Consider the following 9,014-nt stretch of genomic DNA (forward strand, 5'->3'; position numbering starts at 1 on the left):
GTAATTCTTAGCCAGAATTACATGTTAATGAACCATTTAACAGTGTAAATCAAGGAACATCAATGTAGGGATTTCTTTTCATTTATTTCTTACCTGCTTGAAATATCAGTTAAAGGTTGCCAGCTTGGTTGCAGATGAACGGACGTTTGAAGTTCCCCGAACTACTTAATGTGGAATAGGATACTAGACTTCCAACGCCCTCAAGGCTGTGACCTTGCAGCCATTTTACATAGCACATCATCCTCCTATAGGGATGAACCTTTCCCTGGCCTGAAAAGTAGCCACTCCGTTAAAGCTTTGCTTATTGTAACAGGCTTTTGTTTCCAGGTTACATGTCTGTGGAAGACTTAATTCTGAATAGAGATATAGATATTACTGGAAACTAATTGTTTTTGCTATTATACTCTGCTTTATCAAAAAAGTAAAACATTTAAATTGTGCTACAAAAATTCAGATGTTGTCTTGCAATCTTTAAACAATAAATGAATGAATTGCCCTTAAAAAAAAGAATTAAGCAGTTAGTTAAGCTGTTGGTCCCACATCAGACAAATTATCCTTATACCTCCTGTCAATATTGTTAACAGAGACTGTTATTTTATTAATCCTTATGATCCCGTGATTCTTTCTTTCATGTTTCGGGGCACAGCATTTGAGAGAGTGGGGTTGTTAAGGTGGGTGGGTTTATCCTTCTTTTATGCGTTCATTCAATTTTATGTTCATTTACTTATTGTATACATATGGCAATAGAAGCTGCTAAGGCAATCATTGCTATTCTGCAAAACAACAAGGCACAGAAGCAGATGTCTTATTTCCGAGATTTCTCCCCCCAGGATTATTATGATTAAAGATCCTTTCCCCCCACTCCCTGGAGAGGACAAGGGGCTGCTTGCTGGAGGATTTTTAATGACTTGGGGAAAGGCTCAAATATCCCCCCATTATGGTAATCCACCCCAGGGGCAAACCACACAAGAATATTATGAATTTATTTTATTTTTCTATCCTTGCAAAGGTAATACTCAGCTCATTAGAATATGAAAACTATACTGTCAAATTTCAGAATTACATGGATGAAGAAAATCACCAAAGTGACATCATATCATGTGTGTTATAGTTGTATTTACTATATTGACTATATTAAATATGTTGTGTTAACAATGTATTGTATAACTATATATTGAAAAGGCAAAATGCTGTAACGTATTTCAGAGAAAATAATTATGTTGGCCAACCCCAAATTGTACATTGTAGACGGGTCCTAGGAAAAGAAGATTTAATTCATAGTGAACAAGAGGTTAGCTTCTGTTTTCAGCCATGTGCTATTTCAAGAATTAAACATCATGAATAATACACGATATAAGAGGAATAGTCTAAAGATGGAAAAGCACATTTTGATTAGGAAAGAGAATTTAAGGCTTGAGTCTTTTTTTTAAGGAAAACTGCCTTATTACTATGAGATAAGAAAATTGTTTCCTTCTTTTCTTCCTTGCTTTCTTCTTTTTTTTTTTAACCTTTTTAATTTTGGATATTTGACCTCTAAGGTGAGATGACTGAAAACGCCTCCTCTGGGCATCAACCTTTTTGAAAGACTATTTCCCTCTCCCTAAGGGCTATTTGTCTCTTGGAGGCTTTGTCTACATTACTCCTCAAGAGGCAAGCATTTGTCCTTGCACTAAATGCTGACATCTCCTGATAAGAGGGAAGCTGCAAAGTAGAAGAATTGAAGGTCAGTATGTTGGTATTGGTCTCAAGTGCATTGATGTACATTTGTGTATTGGGGAAGGGGAGTGAAGCTTGAGAGTGGGCCAGTGGGGAGGGGTAAATATTTTGTGATGCTGTCTACCTATGGGCTTATAAGGTTTACACCTGCATTAGGAAGACAAGCATTACCATTAGCATGAAAAGTAGGGCAGACCTCAGTTGCAAAAGCTTCTAGCCATACACATAGGGCAATACGTAAATGATACACCTTATTGCATTCACCCATTCGCCCTCCCCTGTTCACGCTAATTGGAAATTTCCATCCATTTCAGAGAAGTAACACAACTATCAATCATTTTCCCTGGCACGAATCTTCCAGGAGGAAGAAAATGGAATACACCTAGCAACAGAGCTCACACACTAGTAGTCCATGTGTCTTAGATTTAATATCTGATGACTAGCTGCATTGAAGCCAAGAGGTGGTTCACAAAGTTGCTGCACATTAGAATCACCTGGGGAACTCTGAGACCTCCCGGTGCCCAGGCTCCTGCCTAGACCTACTGAATCAAAATCTCTGGGGCTGGGACCCAGACACCAATGTTTTTCTTCAAAGCTCTTTAGGTAATTCAAACGAGCAGCAAAGCTTGAGAACCAGCCCAATAATTGGAACAAACTTACTTCACACAGATAAAGTGGGGCAATTCATATGTTAAAAGAACGTGAATATATGTATATATTTCTTTTTTTCGCTTTATTCTGTTTGTATTTCAAATAGGCTTTTTTTTTTCCTTCTTCAAAAAGCGTTATTGTTTCCATTTGGTCCAAGTCTTGGGAGAGGGCTCCAGGGCAGTTACAAAGCTGCCTAGTGGCTTCAGAGCGGGGCTTCAGGCAGAAGCTCTGACGCCAGAGGGTCTCCTCAGATGCGGCTGGACTTCAGAGACTCCTGTTTGGCTCGAGGGTGAGCCTTTCAAAGAGATGCTCGCCCAGCACAGCCTGCGGACCAGCCAGCCTGCGGAGGTTGGTCAGGTGGTCGCCCATCTTCTGGATGAGTTTCACCTGCTCCTCCAGGAAGCGGCTCTCCAGGAAGTCACAGAGCTGGGAGTCTGCAAGGCAGGACCCAGGGCGCGCAGATCCGATAGTGCCTGGTTCAGATTCTTCTCCCTAAGAATGGCGGCTTCCACAGCATCCTGGGTTTTACCCCACTCATCCTGAGAAGGCTTCCATGCATCCTGGAAGAGGGCGCGGCCGCAGCACTGGTTTTGCATTTTCAAGAGGCGCTGGGCGCCCTCACACTTCTCCTCAGCCAGCTGGCGAAAAATGTGGCCCATACTGTCCAGAGTCCATTGTTGCTGTCGAAATAGATGCTCAGAGAGAGGTAAGTGTCCACAGATGCAAGATGAACAGGCGGTGGACGGGAGCCTCCACCTCGGTGGAATAATTCTGACGAACCTGGGAACTCGTGGTTGATCAGGGATAAGGAGCTAAGCTCAAAAACTGGTGTTGGCCTGTCCTGGAGGCTGAGGATAGCTGAGTGTCTGATTCCAAAGGTTGCGAAAGGAAAAAAGGTTGGAGGGTGGTCGGGGGCTGGAGCAAGGAGCGTCCCTGGGTCTGTTCATTCCAAACACTGTTGAAGCAAAAGACAGATCTCCAGGACTGCCGAACGCACTGCCTCAAATAGGCTTTGATATAAATGAACAAGAAGTCCAAGCAAGGACAAAACTTACCCTTCCTCCCACCAAAATAGCTGGTGATACTAGAATCTAGATCTGGGAAGGGATTCTTCCATTACTTTCCTAACATTCCAAGCCACTAGAGCAGTGGTTCTCAAAGTATGGTCACCTTGTAACCAAGCAGTACCCTATGGGGCCTTCCTAGGACAGACCCATCCACCATATCCTCTATTGTAGTTTCTCTCTGAAGTACTCAGATAATAGTATCTCAGGCATATTTCTTGAGTTTTCAGATGCTAAAAACCACCACCCAATGGAAGAAATGAACTCCTTGATGATCAAGAGCATGTAGCCCCCAGACCTTCTGGCACCTAAGGATGGATAATGTTACCTGCCTTGTGGCCTCAACATCAGCCAATCAGAGGATTGTGCACGAGCTGATCACATGCCCTGGGATGTCCCTCCCTCACCTGGCCTTTAAAAATGCTTTGCTGAAATCCTTTGGAGATTTCAGGGGTTTTGGAACACGGACCACCCCTCTCCTTGCTCGATCCTGCAATAAACCTTTCTCTTCTCCAGACTCCAACCTTTAGGTTTGTTTGGCCTCAGTGTGCTTCAGACACACGAACCAGCATTCAGTAACAACCTGACCAGCTTTACCAGCATCCCCTGATAATGTGTCAGATATTCAAGGTTTAGGGCCCTATCCCAGCCCTATGGAATCAGCAACTCTAGTGGGGCTCAGTGATCTCTGTTATAACTGGCCCTCCAGATGATTTTTATTCACCTTAAAGTTTAAAAATATCTGCCTTGTCAGCTGCCAAAGCGTCCACCAGCAGGTTAAGGGGAGTGACGCCTGGAAAAGATAGGGAGTAGCCAAGGCAAGTACAGCAGCATTTGCCGTGGTAGTAATGGAGAATGCCTTTTCTCCACTGATTGGCACAGACTAGTATCTGGGAGCAGTGGCAGGGTTATTTAGGATACTTTACAATTCAATGTAGAGTGACCACTTTCCTGGTTTGCCAGGGACTTCCCCTGTGTGAACACTTAAAATCTCATCTGGCAAACCCCTTAGCCCTGGATTTGAAAAAACTTAGGGAATAACATGAAATTTAGGGGAAACATGATCTAGGATTTGGGCAAGTCACAAGTGCTAATTAAAGCGAAGCAAGTATGGACAACATCTAGCCTTCTTTACCCCTTTGTGGGAAGGTAAATCTGATTGGGTGAAAGGACTTATTGTTAAGAAATCTTTGTAGAAACATCCCCTTCTGCTTAGTCCTCTGGTTCTCAGTTCTGGCTAGACACTGGCATCGTCTGAGGAGATTTAAAGTTATTTTATTGGTCTAGGATGACCAACAGTCAGTGTGAGGGTTTTTAAAAAGTGCTTCAGATGATTCTAATATGCAGCCAAATTTAGGTGCCACTGCTTAAGCTTTTGAACCACTGCTACTTTTTTCACCTCATCTTCCTATGAGAATACCCAACTGTAGTTGAGGTTTGTTGTTTTTTTCTTTTTCTTTTTTTAACTCTCTTATTATAAGATTTACTGTCTTAAATAAGATTGAATGGACAGAAAATCCTGCTAGTCCATCTGGTATAGCTAGATACTTAGAATAATATCGTTAAGATATATACCATTTAAGTACTGTGACTGGCCTTTTTAAAATTAACATATGCATTGAATTAGTACAATCTCTTTTGAAGTTGTCATGTTGGGGAGCTATACCTGTAATCTGCTGCCATTGCTAAATATCTGGACAACTCTTATTAGGAATTGTTTTTAAACATCTTTAGGGATTAAAACCAAGAGTGCTGTATTATTTGTACTGGGACCACAAAAACCTCACAAAGTTTCCCCACTGTACCTTCTACCCCCATCTCTAACCCTTGGCAATTTCTAATCTGTTCTCCATCTCCACAGTTTTGTTATTTTAAGAATAATATGTAAACATAATCATGAATTACTTAATCTTTGGAGATTGGCTTTTAAAAATTTTTTCTTCAGCATCATTCCCTTGAAGTTCATTTTAATTTTTGCATATATTAATAATTTGTTCCTTATCGTTGCTCGGTAGTATTCTATCATAAGATTTTATCACAATTTGTTTCAACATTCATCCATTGAAAGACATTTGGGTAGTTGCCAGTTATTGGCTATTATAAATAAAACTGCTCTGAACATTTATGTGTAAGTTTCTGTGGGAACTTAATTAAGTTTTTGTTTCTTTTGGATAAATGCTCAAGAGTACAATTACTGCATTGTAGGGTGAATCTACTTTTAGGATTAAAAGAGACTGTCAAGCTGTTTCTCAGAGTGGCTAAACCATTTTATTTTCCCACCAGTGACGTGATATAACTTTTCTACGTACTCGCCAGCATTTGATGTTGTCACTATAATTTTAGTTATTCTCTGATATCTCATTATGGTCTTAATTTGCATTTCCCTAATGCTAATGATGTTGAGCATCTTTTCATGTGCTTCTTTGCCATGTGTATATTCTCTTCCATGAAATGTCTGTTCCTGTCTTCTGCCTATTTTCTAGTTGGATTTTTTTAAGTTGTTTGGAGAGTTCTTTGTATATTATAGATACAAGTCATCTGTCTCATATGGGATTTTCAAATATGTTTTCCCACTGTGTAATTTGAGTTTTCATCCACTTAAAAGGATCTTCTATGAAGCATTTTTAACTCATTTTGATGAGATCCAATGTATCAGTTTTTGCTTTTATTGATCATACTTTCGGTGTCAAGTCTAAGAATTATTCACCTAGTTCTAGATGCCAAAGATTTTCTCCTATTTTTTTTCAAAAAATGTCCTGCTTTTACATTTAAGACTATGATCCACTTTGATTTAATTTTTGTGTAAGGTGTGGAGGTTTAGGTTAAGGTTCATTTTTTGTTTGTTTTTGTCGAGGGATGTCCAACTGTTTCAGTACCATTTTTTGAAATGTCTATTCTTCCTTGATAGCTTTTGCACTGCTGTCAAAAACAGGTTAAATGTATTTATGTCAGTCTGTTTCTGGGTTCTCTATTCCATTCCATTGATCTATGTATCTACCCTCCAAAATTGCTGCAAAGTCTTGAAATTGGGTGGATTAATTCCTCCCATTTTAATCTTCCTTTACAAATTGTTTTAGCTATTCTTCAGCCTCTTCTTACCATATAAATCTTAGAAAAAGCTTGTCTATATCCGCAAAAACCTTGAGGGCATTTTAAGAGTAATTGTGTTAAGCCTCTTAACTTGGGGAGAATTGACATCTTTATTATGTTGTGTTTTCTAATCCATGAACAAGGTATGTCTCCCTATTTGTTTGGGACTTTAAATGTTTTCTTCATCAGCATTTTGTAATTTTCAGTATAGAGGTCCTATAAATGTCTTATTGGGCTTGTATTTAAGTATTTATTTAGGTCAGTTGTCAATGGCATCACATATTTTAATTTAAGCTTCTACACATTTGTTATTAATATATAATGTGATAAAATTGTGTTGATCTTGTACTCTAAAACATTTACAGACTAATATTATTTCTCAAGCTTTTTGTGGATTCCTTGGTATTTTCTCCATTTAGATTATCATCTCCTCTTCAGACACCGAGAGTTTTACTTTTCCTTAGGCAATATAATAGGATATATTACTCTTCAACATTCAGTAGGATATATTCCTTCCTATTCAACATAGTAGGAATAGTCCTTTTATCTTTTAAATGAACTTTTTAAAAATTTAACTTTTAAATGTATGTATTTATTTATTTTTGCTTTATTTTCTTACTAGAACCTCCAGTAATATATTTAATAAAAGTGGTGAGAGCAGATATCCGTGCCTTGTTTCTGATCTTACAGAGATTACATTCAGTCTTTCACAGTTAAATATAATGTCGGTATAGGTTGTTTGTAGATCATCTTTATGAGTTTCAGTATGTTCTTTTTCTATTCCTAGTTTGCTTGGAGTTCTTTTTTCTTCTTTTGTTAAAATCATGAATGAGATTGGATTTTGTCAAGTGCTTTCTCTGCATTATTGGATAGGATCACATGACTTTTCCCTTTAATCTATTGGATATGGTGGATAATATTGTTTGATTTTCAAATATTTAACCAACTTTGCATAACTAGAATAAATGCCACTTGGTCATGGTATATTATTCTTTTTATATATTTCTGGATTTAATTTGCTAATATTTGGCAGAGGATTTTTACAGCCAATTTCATAAAAAAATATTGGTCTGTAGTTTTCTTCTTTCTATACTATCCCTGTCCGGTTTTGGTATCAAGGTAATACTGGCTTCATAAATTTAATTAGGAACTGTTCCTTCTACTTCTCTTTCTTATCAAATCATGTAAAATTGGTGTTAATTCTTTATGTCTTGGGTAAAAGTGAAACATCTAAACCTGAATATTCCTTTTGGGAGTTTTTAAATGAAAAACCAGTGTTTCTAATGGTTACAGGAAAATTGAGATTATCTATTTCATCTTGGCTGAGTTTTGGTAGTTTTGAGCGTAGAAGCATTGGCCCATTTCACCTACATTTTTGAATTTATAGTGTAGACTTGTTCATAACAACTTGTCCCTTATTAACCTGCAGGATATGTCATGGTATCCCTGGTTGCATTTCTGATACCTGTGATTTGTGCCATCCATCTTTTTATCTTTATCAGTTTTGCTAGATCTTTATTGATTAGATTGTTTATTTCCAAGAACCAGCCTTTTGTTTCATTGATTTTCCCCCCTATTTTCCTGTTTTCAGTTTCATGGATTTCTATTTCATCTTTATTATTTCCTTCTTTCTGCTTGTTTAGTGTTTTTTTCCTCTTCCTTTTTTACTGTTGTAATATAGAAAATTAGATTATTGCTTTGAAACACTTTCTTTCCCAATTTAGTGCTATAAACTTCCCTTTCAGCATTGCTTTCACTTCATTCTGCAAACTTTGATCTGTTATATCTCCATTTTCTTTTATTCTATGCATTAAACAATATTTCCTTGATGCTGTCTTTTTTACCCATGAGATATTTGGAATTGTGATGTTTAGTTTTCATGTGATTGAAGACTTTCCTGTTGTCTTTCTGTTATTGATTTCTAGTCTGATTCCATTATGGCTAGAGAACATACTCTATGATTTTAATTCTTTTAAATCTGATAATTTTTATGAATATATAAATGAAAGAAATAAGAAAACCTCTGAGTCTTAGCATCCAACACTTAGGCACATTACAATTTAAATCTGCTAAGGTTCTTTTTATTGCCCAGTATATAGTATATGAGTGAATATTCCATGGACACTTGAATATGTATTCTGCTGTCACTGAGTGTGTTCTTTAAATGTCAGTTATATCCTATTGATTGATGATGTTTTCATTTCTTCCATATTCTTGCTGATTTTTTCTCTCTGGTAGTTCTATAAATTGCTGTGCTGAAGTCTCAAATCATAATTGTAGATTTAAAATTTTCTCCTTTTACTACTTTTTTCAGTGTTTGCTTCATATATTTTGAAGTTCTGTTGTTTGGTGCACACACATTTAGTATCATTAGGTCATCTAGGTGGATTATTCCTGTTATCTTTATGTAATGACCCTGTTTGCCCCTAATAATTTCCTTTGCTCTGAAGTCTACTTTATCTGATATTAATATAGCCATTCCTACTTTTTCTG

General features: G+C 37.5%; 1 long non-coding RNA gene and 1 pseudogene across 1 annotated transcript in view; both read right to left on the reverse strand.

Annotated features, from left to right (window-relative positions):
- Positions 1–1,335: 1,335 nt before the first annotated feature.
- Positions 1,336–3,165, reverse strand: LOC132476170 (ferritin light chain-like; annotated as a pseudogene).
- A 100-nt stretch (positions 3,166–3,265) lies between these two features.
- Positions 3,266–9,014, reverse strand: part of LOC132484405 (uncharacterized) — a 185,798-nt gene continuing 180,049 nt past the window's right edge. The window contains exon 4 of the long non-coding RNA XR_009531179.1: positions 3,266–3,322. This is a non-coding gene — a long non-coding RNA (uncharacterized LOC132484405). The remainder of the gene's footprint in view (positions 3,323–9,014) is intronic.

This window comes from Mesoplodon densirostris, chromosome 2 (genome assembly GCF_025265405.1).
Source record: "Mesoplodon densirostris isolate mMesDen1 chromosome 2, mMesDen1 primary haplotype, whole genome shotgun sequence".
Classification (NCBI taxonomy): Eukaryota; Metazoa; Chordata; class Mammalia; order Artiodactyla; family Ziphiidae; genus Mesoplodon; species Mesoplodon densirostris.